Here is a 25521-nt window from a genome sequence, read left to right on the forward strand (position 1 = left end):
CTATTTTAATGCTGAAAATAAGCATTGAGCGTTAGCATGAAAAGGCCTTTACAGTCAAATGCGAGAAGAATAATCAACTGTGATTCGTCCATTTCTTATAGCTTAAGGCTTAAAAACCTAATGATCAGGTTTACGTCTTGTAGTGTAGACAAGCCTTAATATATAAGGAAATTAATCAATCGAAATTTTTCTTTTTCAGAAAATGAGAAGAAAGGAAAGATTCTGATTAGTTGATTTGCTTGTGCACGATGCGTTATGTGTCATGCAAAGTCGGTCTTAATTTTTCTTTTTTCTTATAATTTAATTACTATAGAAGAAATTTCGCAGTTTTTTAATAAAACTGGAGATTTTCAAGTTTTTTTTTGGAAATATTTGGAAATTTCTAGAGACTTTTCAACCCTGATTTAGAGATTTTTTTTCTATCAGTGAGTTGGCAACTGCGTTGGTGGCCATTGGCAGCTATGTAGAATGTATTGTTTACATCGTACTTCTAATTTTTTACGTAAATAATCAAGAGATAAAACTTACGTTAAGTCGATCGATATTGACAAGTGATTGGCACATAATAAAAAACGGTATGTATTTCCTTTTTCTAAAAATTATAAACTATTAATTACGATGAATTGTTTTTGTGAAAGGTTACGATCTAACCTATACATTTCACAATAGTCATTTGTTGTAGATTGGGCTCGGTAAACTGTTATAACTTATTTAAAATAAAGTGTAAAATAGGTTCTAGAAACTTATTTAAAATATACACTTACAGAAATACGAGAAAAACTATAAGAAAAATATGACTTATTTAAAATATAAAAGATAAGAAATAAGTTCCAAAAACGTTACTTAGGTAATTATTTAAAATATCCCCTCCCCCCTTCCTAAAATCTTAATAAAAATATACTCATTCGACGGATTTTCACTTGAAAATGAAAGGATCTCGCAGAAAAACGTGACATGAATCGAGTTATCAAGCGTTAAAGTTCGAGACTTTAGAGGTTAAGATATCTGTCATCCTAACTGGATACAGCACTATGTATACATTCTGCTTTAATTACGCAAATATTCTGCAAACATAAATTTACTATTTTGAAAACATTTATTTTTTTAAAAACAATTCGCTGCTTTAAGCACACAAATTCTTTGCATCAGCAGTGAATTTGTGTCAAATTAGAACGTATACATAGCGCTGTATCGAGTTGGGATGACATATTTTAACTTCTAACAACCAACTTGTAAGAATCCAACGATTAAGATCATGAATTGAGTTATTAAGCGTTAAGCTGATTCTACAATGAGTAGGTAGTCTTAAGTCGAAAATCTTAAGTCTTAACTAGTTTTAATACTTAGGTGACTATGATTTTTCCAAGGTTGGCAGACGTTACTTTTCCGTTTTTTTTACCGTTACTTTTTATAATAAACAATTTGACATTGTAATTTTTAATGACGGTAACACTAACTAACTAAATACTAAGGTTGGAAAAGCTACTTTGAAAAATAACTTGTCACCAATATGTGTTTCTTACTAAAATAAGTAATAAATGTGAAGTAATAATGTGTTACTCGTTACAAGTAACGAATAAAAAGTAATGCGTTACAAATTAGGGAGTTATTTTCAGTAAAGAATGACTTTTTCAACCCGAATATAACAATGATGATTTGATAATGATCAAAAAGTAACGATCGTTACAACATTACAAGTAACGCGTTACTTGCCAACCCTGGATTTTTTACATCTATTAATTGTTAGTTGTATAACGAGTCGTTTAACTCGGCTAATGGGAAGGGTTAGAAAATCGGTAGTCTTAATCATATAAGTTGGCTGTGACAACTTCACCGATTCATTGATAAGACAGGACTATCGACTACTCATTGTAGAATCAACTTAACCCTTAATAACACGATTCACGAGATTGATCGCCGTGTTTTTTTTGTGAGATTCTTTCGTTTCGAGTGAAACTCAAATGAGTATATTTTTATTAAGATTTTAAGAGGAGGTGAGATATTTTAAACAACTCTCCTTATTTATAATATAAAGTAAAAAATATGTATTAAATAAATATTCTATAATCATCAATCAGAAATATCCGGGCAATTGAGAGCAATGATAGCGCAGAAGTCGGTGCTTTTGATCTTCATCATAATATATTTCAATCCTTATATACAAAATCGATCAAAATATTCTGAAATAGTAACAATAAACGTTTATTATATTGCATAGCAATCAAAATAAATTTCTACAAAAGAACAACCGAATAAAGGGGCAAAATCAAGGTAGAAAAATAATAGTGTATTTTGCAATTTACATAGTCGATTTATGTTTTGATGTCACAGAAACTTTTTAAAAATCTACTTTGAAACAAATCCAACTATATGTTAGTACAGAAAACAAATTGTCATATACATTCAAAAATGCCTCTAAATAATATAATAGGAAGCCAATTTAGTTCAGAACCTTCCATACTTTTCAATAAATGTGATAATTTTGATCAATACTTCATTTCTTCTCAGGGGGTGAGAAAGATATATGTCACATAAACTACAATTTATTTTCTGTAGTATAAGTTAGATTTGTTTCTAGGTAGATTTTGAAAAAAATAGAAGTCAAAACATGAATCAATTATGTAAATTTCGAAATATAAGTAGGTAATATTACTCTGTGTTTTCTACAACCTTGATTTGATTTTGCTTGTTAATTCGGTTTTTTTTTTAATTCTAAAATAGTTTTTATAATTTTTATTTATTAGAATATATACATTTCAGTTTTTACGTACAGCTATAGCTATTATAGTGTTAAATAGTAAAATTATTGTAATGTATTAGCATATGTACATATAAACTTCTTTAATACTTTAATAGCAAAGCTCAGTAAAATAATTGATACGACTTATTTAAAATAAAAAGTATAAATGAAATTCCAAAAATTTATTATTAATAAGAAATAAATTAGAAGAATATAGTTGAGAGTGCCTTAAGAATCGGTCAAAGTTGGAAGTTTCGAATAATATAATATTCTAAGTTCATGAATTTAATTAATCTCAAATGTGATTGTGCGCCGAAATGTTCGGACATTATGATACAATCAATTTGAGATGCTAATAATCGCGAGCCGAAACGTTCGGACAATCGCGAGTATATATAATCCCCCTTTATTTCGAATAAGAAACTTTTATTGCGAAAAATTGTATCTTAATATCCAAACGTTTCGGCGCACAGTCACATTTGAGATTAATTCATGAACTTAGAATATTATATTATTCGAAACTTCCAACTTTGACCGATCCTTAAGACGGTCTCTACTATATTATGTTGTTACATTAACTCAGTCGGTTTCTATTTCGTAAATTAGAAGAAGTTATTTAAAATAATAAATAAAAAATAATTTATTTTTTTTTTAATTTAAAAAATATATATTTTAAATAAATTTATCTTTAATACAATCAAACGCTGGTTATAGAGATATCTATCTAGGTGTTAGATCTGTTCTTTATGGGTAAACTAGTGTATATTTATTGCATTTTAAAAAACTAATTATTTGAAGTGCAGTTTGGCGAAGCGAGATAAATGGTTTTAGTGTCATCATAGTTCGGTATTCATAGTCAGTTCTTATATTTAAGATCTTAAATACAATTTTAATCAATTATACAAAAACAGGGCTATTTGAGCCAAGCTGGATGTTATGTACTATTAAAAAATTATGATCAAGATATTATAATACAATATAATCGTTTTTTTTTCACATTTTAATGTGATCATTTTCAGTGATACAAATTATTACAAGTTGAAATATCCCGCATACATCGTCAACCATTCTCGGTTCAGCAGGTTCTTCATCAAAGTGGATTTAGTTTCATCAATAAGTATGATGAAAATGCCACCTGCTGTTTGAATTAATCTTTTTTTTCTAAGATATCTTATATAAGAAAACACTTATATATCAAATTTTAGATTTCTATATGGAGACGTGATCAAGTTATAGCAAAAAAACGATTTTTTTTTACAATTTTCCGATTTTAACATACAAAATAAAAAATTAAATAAAATTCTGAAAAATTAATTATATTTAGATATGAATAAGGATATTTAAAAAAATTAAAATTTTTTTTGGTTTTATTCTAAAAAAAATAAAAGTAACTATTACATATTTTTCTCACCCTAATTACGTTCAACTACTACCTCAAAAAAAATTACACATAAATCTTTGTTCAATTTCCTACAAAGTATTTTTTTCAAATTATTTTCAAAAGATTACATTGAAAAAACCCCGCACATTTCTTAAGGAAAAATGTCCCCGGTCAAATTGCTTCGTTTTGAGATATGTTGTACTTCTTGTGATTTTGAACAAATGTCTCCATTGCCACATTCACATATTGGGTGTGAATATGACTCCGCCCTTTTTTGTGAAAATAAAACACATTTGCTTGTTTAGAAAATGAAATAATTATTTATTCAAAGTATGCTCCATCTGCAGCTACAACATTCGCCCATCTTTCAGGCAATTTACGGATTCCTTGCATGAAGAAGTCCTGGTCTTTTGAGGCAATCCAATTATCAAGCCAAATTTTGATGCTTTCGTAAGAAGTAAATCGCTCTCCTGTAAGATCTGACTGCATCGTCCGGAATAAGTAGTAATCTGAAAGAGCTATGTCTGGCGAATATAGCGGGGTAGCACTTCCCAGTCCTGTCCATTTAAATATGTTTTCACGACTTTTGCAGTATGCGGTCTGGCGTTGTCATGTTGAAAAATTAATTTGCTATGTCTATTCACCCATTCTGATCGTTTTTCTTCTATAGCTACCTTCAAACGCATTAGTTGTCGTCGGTAAACATCGTCAGTGATAGTATCAGACGGTTTCAGCAACTCATAGTGCACAACACCTTTCTGATCCCACCAAATACAGAGCATAACCTTGGTACAATGAATATTTTTCTTTGGCTGTAATGGGCCGGCTTCACCTGACTTCACTCAGGCTTTTTTGCATTTTGGATTCTTATAATATATCCATTTTTCATCTCCAGTAATTATTCGATGCAAAAAACCTTTTCTTTCTTGTCTTTGAAGCAGCATTTCACAAATGGTTTTTCGACGTTCGATGTCTCTGTCTTTTAATTCATGTGAAACCCAGTTACTTAACCCAGTTAGTTTTTTGAACCATTCCTATCGCTCGCAAACGTTTTGCAACAGTTGATCGATCGCATTTAATGTTGCTGCCAATTCTGATTGTGTTTGACAACAATCTTCAGCCAATGATTCTTCCAATTCAGCGTCTTCAAATTTTTTGGGTGGTTTTCTATTTTCTTTGTCCTCAATGTCAAAATCATCGTTTTTAAACCGTCGAAACCATTCTTTGCAAGTTATATTTGATGGAGCATGCTCACCGTAAATATCCACAAGCAAATGATAAGTTTCCGCTGCACTTTTCCTTGTGCAATAAAACTTCCCGCAAATGATGTTTATTTGGAATAAAACCCGACATTTTCAATGCGATAAAAATACTTGTTGTTTATGCTTCAACCGTAAAAAGATATAGCTATTTGAAGTCACAGAATTTGAGTGCCGCCATACCTCTTTAAGATAACTTGATGCTTTCTTTTATGTGTAATATACATATACAACGTTTGTTTAACATGAGTCCCCTCGCCTCTCGCATCGAGGTGCTTGTTTAACGTGAGTCCTCTCGCCTCTCACATCGGGGTACTTGTTTAACGTGAGTCCCTTTGCCTCTCACATTCGACCTATTTATCTATATCATCCTATTCTTGATCATTCCTATTAACATTCATAATTCGATTTAAGACCTTTCTGCTTAGATATTTCACATTAAGCCGACGTCGTGCATAGCCTAAAAACCATATAATACTCATTATATAAGCGCAACATTCCAAGGTTCTTACATGTGCAATAATGTCCTAGAATTAGTTTATCATCCTCATTATCCAGTTGATGAGCAATCCACATTTGATATTTGATTTGATTGCGAAATGGTGAATATAATCTTATTCATATAAAGCCCGGTTCATCTCTATGTTCATCAAACATTGTTCGAAGACATCAGTTGCCTCTATATCGAGCTTATCTTGAATGTAAGATGGCGCCAGCCCTATTTGATAAATACTAAACGCTAATTCTTTCAAATAATTTATATCACTTATGTGAACCTGGCACTCGAATTTAAGAAAACAAATTTTTTTATATGCATTGGATAGAGCTAGGTTTGTACTTGATTGTATCACCGTTCTTTTCGTTTGTACCTCAAGGGGTTGAAAGAAAAAAAATCTTTTTAAATATTAGCACCCTACTTTGAGATATTGAAATTTTTCAAATGTCAGATTCAGAATCGTTTGTACCCGTTTGTATCGCAATTCGTTTCGTTTGTATCCTTAAGGGGGTGATTGTACCAATTTTTCAAAATAGGGATTAGAGCTAACTTCCCAAATCTTTAAGATATCTTAAATCTGTAAACGGATGCTGTTTCTGCATCGCTTTTAGACGTTTGTACCCTTAAAGATGTGTTATGATTCGCACATGTTTTACAGTAAGTCAAGTAAGAGCGTGGTCGGCCTTATTCAAAGTTAATAAAAGATATCGCCCTAAATCTATCATGAATCTATAAAGGGCACCTTTGTCCTTGATGCACTATCAAGGAAGATTCAGTTGATTGAACTTTCTTAAGAGAATCACATTAAGCGTCATGAGTATCAAATACGCATCTCGCTATGAAACTGTGTTTCTCTGCACTCACCCGAAAGGTCCAAAAATGTCACAATTAGCGGCTGCTAAATATATGAAAAAGTCAAAATCATTCGTACAGAAGTGGGTGCAGCGATATAATGGCAAAAAATGTCGATGATTTACCGGAACGTAGCTCGATATGCAAAGTGGACAAAAAAGATTATAAAAAAATAGTGAATCTGTTTTCGCGGAATCCTGGCTTAACACTGCGTCAAGGACAAGCAAAATTGAAGCAGAAAGGTTTAGATATATCGTATGAAACTATTCGAACTTATCTCAAGGCTAATAACATGAAATAGTGCAACACAGTGAAGAAACCTCTGTTGAATGAAAAACATGTGACGAAGCGACTCGCTTGGGCGCGCGCGAACATTGATCGAGACTTTAGCAACGTAATTTTTACTGACGAATGTTCTATATGGGCACGTTGTACCCTCAAACGAGCCTGGTCAACTTCCAGAAATAAAATTGTTGAGCGGACCGTTAAACATGGAGTAAAGATGCATCTTTGGGGCTGCTTTTCAAAGCAGGGTTTCGGCATTTTGTACTTGTTTACTTGCAATCTGAACGCCAAGAAAATGCTCGAAATCTACAAAAAGGCTTTGTTATCGTCTGCCGAACATTGGTTCATCGACAAAAATGAGGATTGGATTCTGCAGGAGGACAACGATCCCGACCGCAACAAGCTCTGTACCGAGTGGAAACAGCAATCTGGCATAGTTACACTGGATTGGCCGTCGCAGTCGCCCGACGCAAATCCTATCGAAAATGTGTGGGCATACGAGGTCTGTTCAAAAAGTATCGCGAATTTTGAATTTCCGCGGGTTACGTATATTCGATTTTTTTGTGGCGTTATGTTGGTACTCATGTCTCTCACTTATGCCGACAAGTTCGGCCATTTTGAATGTTCAGTTAATTTTTGACAGCTGCTTTGCTTGCACGTGTTTTGGCTCGTCTTCGATTTTTGCCTATTCCAAAAAATGGATCAAAGAATCTGTATCAAATTTTGTGTGAAAAACAAAATTAAGTGCGCGGACGCATTCCGAATGTTGACTGTGGCATATGGTGAAGCTACCTTGGACCGAAGCAGCGATTATCGGTGGTACAAAATGTTCTCAGAGGGCCGAGAAGATGTGAACGACGAAGAGCGTGCCGGACGCCCGAGCATGTCAACAACAGACGAAAACATTGATGAAGTGAAGAAAATAGTATTGGCCAATCGTCGAATCACCGTTAGAGAGGTTGCTGAGGACCTAAACATATCGATTGGCTCGTGCCATTCGATTTTTACCAATGATTTGGGCATGAGACGGGTTGCCGAAATTCGTACCAAAATTGCTCAATTTCGACCAAAAACAGCATCGCATTAACGTTGCTAAGGAGCTGTTGGACTCTGTCCGCGACGACCCAAATTTGCTCCAGAGGGTCATAACTGGTGACGAATCATGGGTTTATGGTTATGACGTGGAAACCAAAGCTCAATCATCCCAATGGAAGCTGCCGCACGAGCCAAGACCGAAAAAAGCGCGCCAAGTTCGGTTGAATGTGAAGGTTTTGCTTACAGTTTTCTTCGATTGCAGGGGCGTGGTGCATCATGAGTTCTTGCCACAGGGTAGAACGATCAATAAGGATTATTACCTGCAAGTTATGCGCAATTTGCGCGAAGCAATCCGCCAGAAACGCCCGGATTTGTGGAAGAACAAAAATTGGCTTTTGCACCATGATAATGTCCCTGCTCACACATCGTTGCTTGTGCGCGAATTTTTGACCAAAAACAACACACTAATGATGCCGCAGCCACCGTATTCCCCAGATCTGGCCCCCTGTGACTTTTTCTTATTCCCGAAACTGAAGAGGCCCATGAAAGGACGACGCTACGCTACGATTGAGGAGATAAAGACGGCATCGAAGGAGGAGCTGAACAAGATCACAAAAAATAATTTTTTGAAGTGCTTCGAGGATTGGAAAAAACGTTGGCACAAGTGTATAATATCTGATGGGGATTACTTTGAAGGGGACAAAATAGATATTCATGAATAAATAAATAATTTTTGAAAAAACACAAAATTCGCGATACTTTTTGAACAGACCTGGTACATTAAGCACAAGCTTCGTGAAAAACGCACTTACACTTTAAAGCAGCTATCTCGCGAGATTCGATGGATTTGGAGAACCTTATCGTTAGAATATGCCGTTAATTTGGTCGAAAGCATGCCTCGAAGATGCCAGGCAATTATCGATGCCGATGGTGACTGGTCGCATTACTAATGTAATTGCATCTTTGATTTGATCGAATACTATACATATATGCATATAAAAATTTTATTTAATACATTTTTTTATAAATTAACTCGACCACGCTCTTACTTGACTTACTGTATATCTTATTTTTCATTCATTCGATAGCGAAGCATCTAGAAATGGGGACAAGACGACCTCTCATAATGTTTACATAACGATGGATTTCTTCTGAAACCAGATTTTTAGCGTATTGTTGAACCCCCAATCAGCGGATTCCGTATGTATAATATATCCACCATTATATGGGACCTACAATTCCTTGTCCTTTATAAATTGTATGTGATTATTCGCGTCTAATGATATAAATTTAAGCACATTTATTAATCAATGTGTAACCTTTCTAGAAGGTTCTGACTATTTACAAAAGCCCAAATGCATCATACGCATTGACATCTCACATCTAATAAAATTAGTATGTTGATGGAAAGCGGTGGAAAGATGACAAACTTTTTGCAGTGCATTCAATCAACAAGTGAAACAAGTACTACTGAAGGAAAAAGGCCAAATCCATATTAGTGTCCACAGTTTGTTACAAATTTACTTAAAATAGTTAAACATTTTCCTTTATGGTCAGGAGTAATGTCGGCACAAATAGCATCTTCCGCTTGTAACGAAGAATATTTTAGAGAGTTAAAACAACTGATTTTTAAAACTAAACGTGTATGTGCTGACAAATTTATAGTTTCGCATATTAAACACTTAGAGGTATCATAAAAATGTTATATGCTGTTGATATTGATGCTACTGATACTGAAATTGATAATGATGAAGTCAATTTAAATAAATTTAATTCTCTCGTTTTATTCGATAATATCACTACTAATAATGACGATTGCAATGCCACAAATAATACAGTGGCAAGTTTAAAAAAGACAGGGCATCAATTAGTGAAAAAATTCTAACCAGTGATTAAGTTTTACCTATCGATATTAAAGATATTGAAGAGAATTTAATTAATATGAACAACACAAGTACCGAAGAATATACTGATTTAACAAGTCACACTCATTTAAATGAAAAAGAAAATTGGAAAGGCAGAAACAAAAGTCCTAAGAATCGCGGCAAGTATTTAACTATTTGTCTAGACGTAGAAAGCATTCATGTAAAACCAAAATTTATTAGAACTATACCATTATTAAAAAATGATAACATTTTAGCTCCAGTGATAATTGAAAAAAAACCTGTTCTATTAACAAATACTTGTCCTTTTGATGCCATTGCATAGATTGTTGGTCGCTTATTATGACTGAGCAAATTTTTATACTTATCTAGAGCAAACAGAAAACGACATATTTCGTTTCATAAAAGAACTATTGATATGTGGACCGTCCGTAAAAATATATAAAGAAAGGGCATTGCTATTAAATAAATTCATTACGCCTATAGGTGGAACAATGGAATGCAGCTATTATACAACATTTCTGCTTTAGTTAATCATATATTAAAGAACGAATTTTCGTACAAAATAAATATGGAATGCCTACATTGTCAATATAAGAGGAAAGACAAATATAACCTTTTAGAAGTAAACCCAAAACAATTTTATGAACATCATATGAATGCTTTAGAGCGCACTGTAAATGAACAGTATATTTACAACAATAAAAAATGCACTCGATGTAACGAAGACAGATATCAATATCGAATATTCCATCATATGCGGTCAGCTCCTGTTTATAGACATAGAGTGTTTACAATGGCAAGATCTCGCAAAAAATTTGAATATACTTAACTAGGAAGGAGAATTCACATTAAGTCAAATACAAATAGAAATTCAATTTTATAAGTGCGAATACAGACTGCTTGCTGCAATAGAATACATAGGAACACATAATAAGAATTCAATAGGTCATTACGTAGCTTATATTTGAGTGTCAGGTAAATGGGAAATCCATAACAATCTGTGCCGAAATACGAAACCGTTGAACGCACCAAAACGTGTGCTCCTATAAAAAAAAAATTATCATTGTTAATTTTCATAAAAGCATAAAAAAAATATAATAAAACAAATGTATACAATAAAATAAAACAATAAGTAAAATGAAATGAAATATGATACGAGGTTTGCCGCTCTGTGCGAATGATGCGCGATCTGTAGATCTGGGTTCAATCCCACCTGCGTCTATATACGCGATTTTTTGCGTCTAAGGAGCCGAAAAAGACTCCACCTGGTGATTAAGAGACCTTTGATCATCAGCACCATTCGGGTTTGGTGTTAAACTGTAGGTTCCATATAATGGTGAATATACCTACGGAATCCGCTGGTTGGAGGTTTAATAATGCGCTAAAAATCTGGTTCCGGAAGAAATCCATCGTTATGTAAACATTATGAGAGGTACTTATGAGAGGTCTTGTCACCACTTCTAGATTCTTCGCTATCGAATGAATGAAAAATAAGATATAAAACATGTGCGAATCATAACACATCTTTAAGAGTACAAACGTCTAAAAGCGATACAGATAAACAGCACCCGTTTACAGATTTAAGATATAAAAATTGGCGAAGTTAGCTCTAATCCCTATTTTGAAAAATCGGTACAATCGCCCCCTTGAGAGTACAAATGAAACCGCCGGTAGTACAAACGTCTACAAGTGATCCCAAAACAGCACCCGTTTATAGATTTAAGATATCTTTAAAAATAGCGAAATTAGCACTCACCCCTATTTTGAAAATTTGGTACAATCACCCCTTGAGATTAAAAACCAAGTAAACTGCGATACAAACAGGTACAAACGATTCTGCATCTGATGGCATTTGGAAAATTTCAATATCTCAAAGTGGGGTGCTAACATTAAAAAAATTTTTTTTTCTTTTAACCCTTTGAGATACAAGCGAAAAGAACGTTGGTATAATCGGGTACAAACCTAGCTCTATCCAATGCATATAAAAAAAATTTTTTTCTTAAAGTCTGGTGTCAGGTTCACATAGGTATTTATATCACATCTTGAAAAATCTTGCGTGATTCTCATTTAATTTATTCCATACAGCATTTTTCCTAAGAAGATTCTCTTGCTCTACTCTTGCTTGCACAATGTTTGGAGTATTGACTTTTTTTATCATTCTATGAACATGCTCTACAGTAGCTTCTTCCATTAATAATTAGGTTTTTGGTAGCGATTTATTATTGCCTCAGCTATAAGATAGAAGTCTCGTAAGTTCGAACGATGTGCTATAGGAATGATGCCATCAATAATATAGAATATTGTTTTAATGTGTCCATTTCGAGTTTCAACTACTCACCTAGATTTTGTAATCAATCGAGATTCATTAGCTGCCCTTGTAGTATGCTGAGATTCACTTCTTTTGAGCACAAGTGCTTCTCTTACAATCTTACAATCAATTCCTTCTTCCAAAAAAGATCATGATAATCTCTGTCCGCAATGATTATGTCTTTTCGTCGTAACCAAGCTCTAAGTCCATTAACCGCATCAAATTCACTTTTAAGAATTGCTGCATCGTTATTCCTGTTAGAAAAGTAAAATTCGTATATATCAAGAATAAATTCATTAGGAGCAACTACAAGTACAGGTTTAACTAGATGACGTCCTTTATGCATAGAGAATGATTGCTTTAAAGTTTTAAAGTTAGATGATTTTTCCATATAATTATATGTTGCATCAATAATTAAAATTGTCTTTAGATCGTTTGGTTCCGGATTCTACAATGCATGAGAAAATGAAGTAATGTGATCTCTAATGTGTACCTCTCGAATAATGGAATTGAGACCTATATTGTTTGACACGAATTGTAACATTAACGATTTTCTTACAAAACTCACCTCAAGATTAACAGCCTGTTTATTAGAATATTTGAAAATTATTCTCAAGAATTCATCGGAAAGATTGTGACGCATTTTTGTTAGAAATAATAATAAGTCTTTTTTGGAAATATACCTGAGTGTATCATTAACGGCAACAAGAACGCAAAAAGTAAACATTTCTTCAAACTGTTCTTTTGATATGGGACTTATTACAGAAAAATCATCATCACTAAAAGCATTTATATTATCGAAAACAGTTCAGTTATTATTATTTATTTGTTCACGAAGACCCTGAAAAAAATTGCTTACCTCAGTACCGTTTAGCCTGTACGGTCAGTTGATAAATCGTAAACCCTGTTATAAGATTGTCAAAAGATTCCCCTCATTATCTAAATGATGTTCACAGAATTGAGTTGATATAGGAATATAAATATTTGTAACAATGAAAACCTGAATCCTACATTTTAAAGATAAATGACGTAATTGTGCAAGTGCACAGTTACAAATCATACAAGATTCCTAGTTTTCTTCAGAATATTAAGTCTTAAGCAATCTTGTTCATGCTCTAAATCTTCTTTTGCAGCATTTAAAATGTTATTGCAGTTAATACAAATACGAGAGTTAACATTTATATCAGCTGGAGGTTTCTTCAGATCTTCTCGATGAGTTATGCATAATTGAATTTTCTGTTGCTGAAATATATTAATCCGTTTCATTACACGCATGATACAAGTTTATTCACATATATAACACGAAATTCTATTACGATAGTTCATTCTTAATTATGTATTATAATAATATAATAATTATATATAGATAAACCGTTTTGAAGATAAAGTATAATTCGCGTAAAATCTATCTATCGTTTCCACGGTGATAGCTTATTTTGTACTGTGAATTGTGATTTACTTACAAGAAAATACGCGATTTAGTAAATATAAACAAAACGCGTAGCGATTGTTCGCATGCGACACGCGTGAATATCATGCGAATCACCACACATGAGATAAAAACAAGAACAAGGAGAATAAGAGGACAAGGTAATTGATGAATGTGTGTATGCGCGCGAAAATTACATTCAAGAATACATGCGTATGTATACCTATACACATAAAAGAAAGCATTAAGTTATCTTAAGGCTCATGACTATTCAGCTAAGAACACTGCGTTGGCGACAGTAGCGACACAGAATCAGACGGCGGTCTGGCGAAACCGGTAGCCAACACTTAAGCACGAGCCCATGTCCATGTGCTCGCCTGCGGCGCGTCGAGAGTGAACGAGAGTGAACAGTGAGCTCCTCACGCTAATCACTTGTTTCAATCGATCGAAAATGCTTTTTCGACAATCTCGACATCAATAAGGGGCGGGGGCCATTTTAAATAACACATAAGTTTTAATAAATTGTAGTAGTGTAATAGTGTACCTCTCCCATTAATCTAGAATAGTATAAAACATGTTAAAACGCAACAGTTTACGAGATATTTAATTGTTTACGATTTTTCATGCGCGTTATATAGTATACCTCTCCTTCATAAACTCGAGACGAATTTTACCGGAAAAAAATTATAAACCAGCATTTCTCTTCACGAAAGTCTCGAAAGGCCATCAGAAAAGAAATGCGTATGTTTGAGATTCGAGACTTGTGAAGAAAATATGCGAAAAAAAATCGAATAGTTGCAAAAAGCATGTTCTTTGCTTATAAAACGAAAGATATTGATTGTATGGAAAAAAATTCCGTATACAAAATGTAGGTATTCGAAATACCTACAAAATGAGACGTAGAACATTAAAATCGATCTATTAGTTCAGTAGAAAAAAAATAAAAAACACCGAAAAAGGCCTTTTTTTCACTTGCTCTCTGTTTAAGATGTGTAAGATTTAAACGCAAAGTTTTGAAATTCTCGTAAAATGTAGCCCTTGTAATGACAAACAAATTTAGTTCTGAACAAGCCTGAAATGTTCATTAGTTTTTGCAAAAAGCCATTTGTTCACTAAAAACCTGTCTGCGGAAAACTTAATTTCTCCATCTTTGAGCAGTCGCACAGCAATTTACAGATGATTTTCCTTTTTCAAGAGTTGCACTATCACGCACACTTAATAACAAAACGATTTTTTTGCAGTTAAACTATTATAAAACAACTTAAAAAAGTGGGTATCTTTACCGTATAAAAAAATCGAAATAATTTCGTTAATATGCATCATATTAAATAGCTATGTGAAGCATTCGAAACTTGACATTTTTTTATGAATTAAAAAAAAAAAAGATTATCCTCCGATTATTAGGAACCGAGAAAACAATTTTTTTTTCAAAAAATCACTGTAACTCTTGTTTTTGAGATTAAGAGTTCCGTCTGGCATCAATTTATCAAGGAAAAATTGAATTTGCTGTAAAAAAAATCTTGAATTGTAATCATGAAATTTTTAGTTTAGAAAATTTTTTCTTTCTTGAATTTTTATTTTTTCGGTTTATTACTAAAAAATCATATTTGGAACGCATGTCTGATTAACAAATTTAAGTCATACTAACTATGTTTTTTTATTTAATATACTGTAAAAAGTGTCCAATTGGTCAATTAAATGTACGGAATTATCAGTACAAAATTGTTTTTGTGAATTTAATTGCAGATGCAAATATGACATATGTAAACAAATAATTAATAAGTAATTTGCCAAATATTAGCGTAACTGTTAAAGATATAACACTAACTTTCGTAAATATAAAAGTAAATTAGTGTTACATGAAAAATATATTTTGCAACTACTCGTATATTCAACAGTAATACAACATTTGGCAAATTATTTATTATTTACATATGTCACATTTGAATCTGCAATTAAATTCACAAAAACAATTTTGTATTGATAATTCCGTACATTTAATTGTCCAATTGGACAATTAAACATTTTTTGCAGCATGTTAAATAAAGAAATACAGCTAATGTTAAATTTGTTAATTAGACATGCACTCCATATTCAAACGTGATTTTTTAGTAATAAACCGAAAAAATAAAAATTCAAAAAACAAAAAACTAAAAATTTCACGGTTACAATTACTTTGCGAAACATTTGATTAAGCTATTGTATTTATATCTGTTTATATCTCGTCGAGCTACCCCATTTAAAAAAATCAAGTTTTCATCAATTTGCTGAAAAAATGTAAATTTAGCTAATTTTAACACACAAAATGAAATACGCGCGAAACGTCAAGTGGACCGATCTTCCCCACTCGACTGCGCGCCGGCTTCCCTCCAGGGTTGTTTTGTTTAAAATTTTTTTTTTAACAAATGTTTAAAACATGTTTTAAACATCAGATTAAATTAAACATGCTTTTTTTAAAAACAATTTAAAACATATTCAAAACGTTATTTTTAAAAAATGTGTTTTAATACTATTTAGTAGAGGAGAAGATGATATTTCAGTTACATTTTACATGATAATTTGGTTTACTTGATTAATGATGAATATTTAATTTTAAAACTTGACAATTTCATTCATTAAAATGTTTTTGAATCGATTCTGGACTTAAAATTACAAAATATTTATTACTTAAAATACTTATTTATTACTTACTATTAATAAAAATGTGGCAACATTGCATACTGGCGAATCGAAAAGAAACATGGATGATAATGTGATCTTCCATAAAAATAGTCTTAAAAAGTTAATTTTGTTTAGAAAACAGTAATTTAGCTATAAAATTAACAAAAAAGTAGAGTGTATTGCAGAATATATGCATGTATACAAATGTATATACACACACATGTATACATGTAACATTATGTATACAGAGTATTTGGAAAATAATGATAAATCTTTCGCATAGGGGCAGAATGGATTAAACTGAGAAGAAAAGTCCTCCATCATTTTGCAATTTTTGCAATAATTAATAAGATATTGATTGCTAAAGATTTCCGAAAATTGGTCTTTAATAATTTTTTACTCGAATACTATCAACTTTATAAAAAAAACTGCAAGAGACAATAATTGTTAATTTTCTTTTCATATAGAGCTCTAAGAATTTTTTTAGAATTTTTTCAGAATTTTTTAACCGTATTTCCTTATATTGGTAAAAGTGAGAAAATGCAGTACTAAAAAGTTGAAAATTCTGAAAAAATTCATAGTTCTGAGAAGAAAATAAACAATTTGTGTTCTTAAATAAACAATCTTTTGCAGTTTTTCTGTAAAGTTGATAGTATTTGAGTAAAAAAATTGAAAACCAATTTTGGTCAATTTTTAGCCATTAATATCTTGTTAACTAGTACGAAAATTGCAAAATGGTAGAGTACTTTTCTTCTCAAAAAGGTTGTTTTGTTTTAAACATGATTTTTTTTTTAAAGCTGTTTAAAACATACATAAAACATTAAAAAAATATGTTTTAAATAAAAAAAAACAGAATATTTTATTTTTCTTTAAACACGTTTTTTATCAATCCTGCTTCCTTCACTCCGCTCGGCGCACTGCCTCGCTCGCGTTCTTCAACTTTCCAATGGTTTTAAACAAACTTTTTCGGAAGAGAAATTCGAGAATTTTTCAACAGTAAATTCAATTCTTCCTTGATAAATTGATGCCAGATAGAACTCTTAATCTTAAAAAGTAGAGCCACAGTGATTTTTTTGAAAAAAAAATTGTTACTTTGGCTCCTAATAATCGAAGGGTAATCTTTTTTTTTAAATTCGTAGAAAAATGTCAGATTTCGAATACTTTATACGGCTATTTGATATGATGCATATGGTATTAATGAAATTATTTCGATTTTTTTATACAGAAAAAGATATCTACTTTTTAAAGGTTTTATAATAGTTCACTGCAAAACATTGTTTTGTTATTAAGTGTACGTGATAGTGTAATTCGTTAAGAAGAAAAATCACCCCTATAAATTACTGTGTGACTGCTCAAAGATGAAGAAATTAAGTTTTCCGCAGATAGGTTTTTAGTGAACAAATGGCTTTTTGCAAAAACTAATGAACATTTCAGGCTTGTTCAGAACTAGATTTGTTTGTCATTACAAGGGATACATTTTACGAGAATTTCAAAGATTAAACGCTTTGCGTTTAAATCTCAATGAATAGAAAGCGAGTGAAAAAAAGGACTTTTTCAACAAAAGATTTTTTTATTTTTTTTCTACTGAACTAATAGATTGATTTTAATGTTCTACGTCTCATTTTGTAGGTATTTCGAATACCTAAATTTTTTCATACGGAATTTTTTCCCATACAATCAATATCTTTTGTTTTATAAGCAAAAAACATGCTTTTTGCAACTATTCAATTTTTTCGCATATTTTCTTCACAAGATTCGAATCTCGAACATACGCGTTTCTTCTTTGATGGCTTTTCGAAACTTTCGTAAAAAGAAATGTTGGTTTATAATTTTTTTCCGATAAAATTCTATTTCTATTCTTGCTACTCGAGTTTACGAAGGAGGGGTATATTGTATAATGCGCACGAAAAATCATAAGTAATTAAATATCTTGTAAACTGTTGTGTTTTAACATGATTTATATTATTCTGGATTAAGGGGAGGTACACTATTACTACAATTTATTAAAACTTATATGTTATTTAGGATGCCCCCGCCTTTTATTGATGCCTAGGGCCGCCGAGCGGCCGAGATTGCCGAGAAAGCATTTTCGATCGCTTGAAACAAGCGACTAGTGTGAGAAATAGCTCGTTGTCTCTCGGCTTCACTCTCTGCGCCGCAGACGAGTACAGACATGGGTTTGTGCTTGTTTGTGTGTTACAGCGCCGCACCACGATAAATAGCCGAACTTATATGCATGGAAAAATGACGTTTCGATGACGAAATTTATGTTGCGTGTCATTTCGTTATTATTTGCTTAATTGTTGAAAATGTGACTTGTTTCGTACTTATCAGTCATAATTATCAATGAAAATTAAAGTTATCTTAGACTTTTATATGTAAAAGCGTATATTTTACTCGTTTCAACAGCTGTCGGATCATGTGTTTCTGCCCGAATATAGGCTCACTTTACGTGCCTTTTACGATCATTTACTGACTATCAAGGGAGAAAAGGACAATTTTCATCGATTTTTACAAGTGTTTTAAAGTGATCTCGTCATTTCGTTTCATCCAAATTATCTTTATTTGAAAATGGTACACAACATAAATTAACGTGTCATTCTTCGTTTTTGACGTCACGATTCCAACATGGCCGCCGCGATTAATCAGGAGCTTTAAGGAGGTATGGCGGCACTGAAATTCTGTGACTTCAGAATTTCGGCAGATACTATGTGATTGCCCTAATAATAGACGCATAATTGGATGTTGTTCTCATATCTGTGATATATTATTGGGTTGGAGGAAAATTCTGCGAATTTCCTTTAATCCAAAACTTATCTCTTGTTCGATATCTATAAAAAATAATAAGGCCTGCTGAAATTCTAACTAATCTATTCACTGTAGAAGAAGTTTATCCAGTGTAGTAATTAATGATGATAGCGAATTAAACACCGATGTTCGTTAAAATGAATGTAAATATCAAATAAATCAAATATAGACGGTCTTGTTTCCAATCATATTGTTTAGAATACGCTCGCCTATACATGCGTAACTCACTATATATATCGGTTATTGCGAAGAGTGTTGCTAAGGTCTCGGTAGTCTAAAGGCTCAGGACGCTCACACGGAATGTAAGAGATCCGGGTTCGACTCCCGGCCGAGGCAATATTTTTCGCAATAAGTTTATTACAGTTTTTTAAGATTTGGGAGAATTTGGGGGGGATTATTTGTTTCAGATTGATTGTGTGAATCCGATAAATCCATCGGCTCTCAATTTATTTCTGAAATATTAATTCAATTTAATTGAATGTATATTAGATAGTAGTTCAACATCTTAACACTCGATCGAAAAGGCGCTTTGTATTTAAAGTCTTAAAATAAATCAAAATAACTGCTTTCTAACTCAGTGATTTGTGAAAATGAACCTTATAACATTATTAAAAAATAATGTTATTGGAATTATTAAAAAATAAATATTATAATTTGGCTATCATTAACTTTCAACTAGTGATTAGCAAAACATTTCAATATGAAATTTTATAGATAAATAAAACATTAGAAATCTGATAAAAATGTCTTGTTGTTCATTAAAAAAAAAAATTAAGTAAAATTAAATTAACAAGAAAATGTACATTTAATTTTTTTAAATGTGGCACACCTTTTGAAAAAATCTGAAAAAAAAAATTTTGTAGGAAGTTGAACAGAGATTCATGCTTTTTAAGGTGATAGATTAATATAGTCAAGGTGAAAAAAATATTTAAAGATTATTTTCATTTTTTTTAGAATCGAAATTCGCATAAAAAAAGAATTTAGAAAAATGTCCTCATTGATATCCAAGTGTAACTGATTTTTGTAACAGAATTTTGTATAATTTTTTACTGACAATAAGTTTAAATAGGAAAATTGTAAAAAAATCATTTTTTTACTCTTGGTCATGTCTTCATATAGAAGTCTAAAATATGATATACAAATAAGCGTCTTTTTATATACGTTACCTTAGAAAAATATATCAACTCAAAAAGCTGTGGGGGCATTTTCACCGTATTTATTCCGCTAGGTTCTTTGTTTCCATTCATCAACGTAATATGAATAAAAAAAAGTATGCCTACCCGTATATGCATTATTAAAAAGAAAAAAAAATATCCATTCACGGTTTCACGGAACAAATTCATTCTTCAAGAATTATGGTTTATCAATCATTGTATCATTATACATATGTATATGTTTTATAATACGTATTATTTCAAGTACTATATAATAAAAAAAAAAAGAAAAGAAATCATTAGTAATTAACGTCAAACTGTGAAATATTTTATTTAAATTAATTAATTTAAATAAAAATTTTTACTTAAATCCTTGAGTTAAAATTTTAACAATTTAGTCGAACATTATATGTAACGTCTATTTGAGTTTTATACTGAACATACATGCAACAAATAAAAGTTAGTACATTAAAATGACATAAGAGAGGGAAAAATAAAGTTACGAGGACAAGTCAATAAGTTGTTAGAAAAACATAGTGAACACATTTTTTTTGATCGATTGATTTTTATTTCTCAACATAATCTCCTTTCACTTGATCCAACTTTTTCAAGCCGTCCGAATAATATGATTTGTCCAATCCCTTCAAAATAAGCCTCTGTTTCGGCGATGAGCTGCTTTCTGGTGGTGAATCTCTTTTCTTCGAACCATTTCTTCAGGTTTGGAAACAGGAAATAGTCGCAGGGGGCTAAATCTGATGAATATGCTGAATAGGGAAGCAATTTGTAGCGGAATTCGTTGAATTTGATCATCGGTGCCGAGCACGTGTGAACCCGTGCATTGTCTTGATGGAAGAACACTTTCTTCTTTGCCAAATGGAGACGTTTTTTCTTTAAAATGTTGTTGAAACGGTCCAATAAGGCTGCGTAGTGGTCGCCATTGATTGTTTGCTTCGACGGAAGGTAATCGATATGAATTATACCGCGTGCATCCCCAAAAACTGTGGCCATCATCTTTCCGGCCGACTTCACGGTCTTTGCCTTCTTCGGAGCTGGTTCACCCGGTGAAGTCCATTGTTTTGACTGTTCCTTCGTCTCGAGTGTGAAGTAATGGATCCATGTTTCGTTCACAGTAATGAATCGACGCAAAAATTCATCTGGATCACGTTGAAACATCTCCAAACATTGTTTTGAAATCGTCACACAGTCGCGCTTATGGTCCACAGTGAGCAAACGCGGCACCCATCTTGCCGATAGGTTTTTCATACCCAATTGTTCGTGCAAAATTGAAATCAATGTGCCATATGATATGCTTGTGGCCTCAACAAGCTCGCGCACTTTCACTCGCCGATCAGTCAAAACAATATCGTGGACTTTTTGATGATTTTTGGCGTAGCAGCCTCAATTGAACGTCCCGAACGAGGTGCATCACATGTGGATGTACGATCACGTTTAAATTCATTCACCCAATTGTATACAGTCGCAAACGCTGGTACAGATGTGCTATAAACATTATCCAACTCGGCTTTGATTTCTTTCGGCGTTAACCTTTCATATGTAGATGTTTGATCACTGCACGAAACTCGTTTTTTTCCATTTTGCAAAAAATTCAAAGGTTGTTCGCTTTAATCGTCTACAGAAATGAAACCGCGATGAATTTCGTTCAAAATTTGATAGTAATCAGCTGAAAGATGCTACTTGTCAAAAAGTAATGTGACATGACACTGCGAGTGCCCTCTGACAGATGTTATAAAAACTTATTGACTTGCGCTTGTATCCTTGTAATTGTTCGAATGGGAAATAAAATAGGTTCGATTCCGTCACGAATATATTTTATTTCTCGCTTTCGGTGCGTGTCGATCTATCAAAAAAAAAAAATATACAATATTTACCATGCGTCGCCCAAAATTTCAGAATACCTTTAAATGTCTGTGGCCTTCGCAGAAATCAGCTGTGTTTACCGAATATGCCCGTCACATTGACGTGTAGGGCAGACCGGGGCTCCATGGGTCACGGGGTACCATGGGTCATTAACTGTTTAGAGAAATCTAGAATGTTTAGATTGGTGCAATTGGTATCAAATGATTGTTATTTAGTTACCCATACTATGTATCTAGATGGCAGTGATCCACTGATCCGTTATCTTTCCATACACATGCGTTAAAGAATCTCATGGTGCGAAAGTGATTATTTTATCTCTCACAATTTCTTATATGTTGTTTCTATAAAGTATGATATAGTTATTATGAGTTACATACGTGATTCTACACATCTTTCTGCATTTTCTCTGCAGTGCAGGTAATCATTTATTGTTTACTTCGATGTTATATTTCACCATCTTTTATATTAGACATATTGGGGCACCATGGGTCATATACTAACAGGAGTTTAGAACAATTTGAGTAACTGCAGAACATATATGCAAAAAAATTATGTAATCGTATTTTACACGCGTCTTTATGATAAAAATGTAATTAGATAAATTTTTATGTACATATGGTTATGTATAAACTATTCCAATTTGTCTGGATAGGTTAGATCAGGTTAAGTTTTTATGATGAAATTGGGCAATACAAATTCTTTTATATTCTTTCAGAAAACGATAAAAATGGTTAAGAAATATAATGAGGAAACCGATATGAAAAAAGCAATTGATTTGGCTGCTAAAAGAGGTAGCAGAAAAGTAGCTGATCGATGCGGTGTTAAAAGAGAAACTCTGAAACGCAAGATTAAAATTATAAAGTCACCTGGTGTGGAATTCGAACTTACATCAAACTACAGCCATCAAAAAATTTTTATTGATGTTCAAGAAAATTCAATTGCTGATTATTTAAAAAATGTGCTGCAAAATGTTCTATGGATTGCCAACAAAAGACTGCCGTAAACTAGCATACGAAACTGCTATTGCTAATGAAATTAAATGTCCTGCGTCGTGGGTTGAGAAAAAAATAGTAGTGAAGACTACTCGTAGTTGTTAGGATTTGTTAAAATACCCAAATTTGTCACTTCGATCTCCAGAAAGATGTAGTTTAGCTCGAGCTACGGTATTTAATCGTCATAATGTAGAGGCTTTTTTCGATAACTGTCAAACATTATTAAAAAAAAGAGCCACGACTTGGAGATCGGTCAAGAATTTATAATTTAGATGAAACTAAAATTACAACAATTCAAAATAGTGGAAAAATAATAGCTGAGAAAGGTTCCAAAGCTGTATATAAAGTAACAAGTATGGAAAAAGGAGTTCTCGTTACAATATATTGTACTATCCGTGCTGATAGAAATTATTTACCATTTGTTCTGATATTTCCTCGGGTCAATGATATTTCCGCGATCACATGATTGGTGCTCCGCATAACTCTTTGGGTTTGGCAACTCCATCAGGCTGGATGAATACTCAACTCTTTGTTAAAACAATGCAACATTTTATAAAATTTTTATACAGTACAAAGGTTAACCTATCACTTTTGATTTATGATAACCATGAGAGTCACATAAGTTTAGACGTCTTCGAGTTAGCAAAAGCAAATGGTGTTCACATTTTGACACATCGAATGCAGCCCCTTGATGTTGGCCTATACAGTCTATTCCAAAAGTTTTACAATACTGCTATCGATTCATGGATGATGAGTCATTCAGAGAAAACTGTATCAATTTATGAAATAGCTGGATTTGTCGGCATAGCCCTGCCATCTGCTATGACACCAAATAATATCATTAATACTTTAAAAAAGACTGGCATTTTTCCTTATAATTCACATGCATTCAGGGATGATGATTTTCTCGAGTTTAGTTTCAGAACGGCCCCATGCAATAGATGTGTCAGAGGAAACGGACAATGTAATAGGTTTATTATCTTCTCTATGTAACGAATGTTGTAGCATATCATGACTAATCATATGTTATTAAAGTATCTTCATCTATTATTTCTTAAATATCTTAAATCATTTATCAATATCTTATAAAATCAATATCTTATAAAATGTCTTTTTAAATAATAGAGACAGTTCCAGAATTAGTAGTGAATGAGAAAGAAGTAGCAGATCAGGTCTCGAAGCAATTTAGAAGTCCTGCAGATATCAAAGTTTATCTTAAAACAGAACATCGCTCAAGCACTAGAAAACGTAAGCAGCAGGATAGCAGAAAAAAATTTTAACTGCTTCTCCAGAAAAAAAGCTTATAGAAAAGAAGAAAAGACAAGAAAAAAAGGATAAGAAGATTTCTAAGAGAAGATAAAAAAAATTAAGATTTTACAAAAAAATATTTAGATTATTTGTTCAAGAGATATTATTTCTTTAAGATTATTTATTTGAGATTCATTTAACTTTAATGTTTAAATAAATCATTTTTGGACTTCATTTATGATATAAATCACTTCTTTGGATTTTATTTATTAAATAAAGCTACTTCTTCTATGTGACCCATAGTGCCCCATTTTAAAAAATGATCCATGATATTCCGGGCATGGAGTACCATGAGTCATTTCTAAAAATTTTTTTTTCGATTTTTATTTAAAAAACAAATCAATATTTATGAAATATTTATGAAAAGTGCTCATTAAAATATATATTATACCTTAATTATATAAAAAAGTTGAAAAATCTTACATTTTAATGTATTTTTTACTGTTCGAATTTTTGTGATTTATGGTGCTCCGGTCTCCCCTATATGTTATACCTTTATAATTCGAACAACGCTGATTTTTGCCAAGCCGTTGCAAATGCAAATTCTCTAACCGTAGCGATACAATTGCCACCATAAAATGAAATATACTTACAAAATAAATGCTTTTTACAGAATCGAATCTTTTACAAGTAGCATTCGAATTTTAACAGGGTTATTATCGAAAAAGAGAAAAAATTTTCTTGACTTTTCCCGATTTGTCCTCTTGTCACTTTTTGAATAAATTCCCTGACAATCTGAAAGAAATTTTGAATAAAAACAAAGAAAAATATTAAAATATTTTATATTGTAGACAGTGCAATGAAATATAAATAGAAAATGAAATAAAGTGTATTATTTGTTATATTATTTATATAGTATTAATTTATTATAGGGGGAAGAGTTGCCTATATCGTATCACCTAATATTTAAACAAAATTGTAAGAAACGTATTGAAGAGATCAAAATATTTCTATAGTTACGTCAAACTGGTTCATTGGCAATAACAAAAAACAAAGCAATATTTTTACGGAAATAAAGAATTTATAATCACTGTTTAAATTAGATTAAA

At 32.1% G+C, this 25521-nt stretch overlaps 1 protein-coding gene across 1 annotated transcript in view; it reads left to right on the forward strand.

The window, feature by feature from the left end:
* Window positions 1–470: 470 nt before the first annotated feature.
* LOC108750156 (protein downstream neighbor of son homolog) overlaps window positions 471–25521 on the forward strand; it is a 66222-nt gene continuing 41171 nt past the window's right edge. The window contains exon 1 of the mRNA XM_018489424.1: window positions 471–575. The gene's annotated coding sequence lies outside the window, so the exon portion shown is untranslated. The remainder of the gene's footprint in view (window positions 576–25521) is intronic.

This window comes from Trachymyrmex septentrionalis, unplaced genomic scaffold (assembly GCF_001594115.1).
Source record: "Trachymyrmex septentrionalis isolate Tsep2-gDNA-1 unplaced genomic scaffold, Tsep1.0 scaffold33, whole genome shotgun sequence".
Lineage (NCBI taxonomy): Eukaryota > Metazoa > Arthropoda > Insecta > Hymenoptera > Formicidae > Trachymyrmex > Trachymyrmex septentrionalis.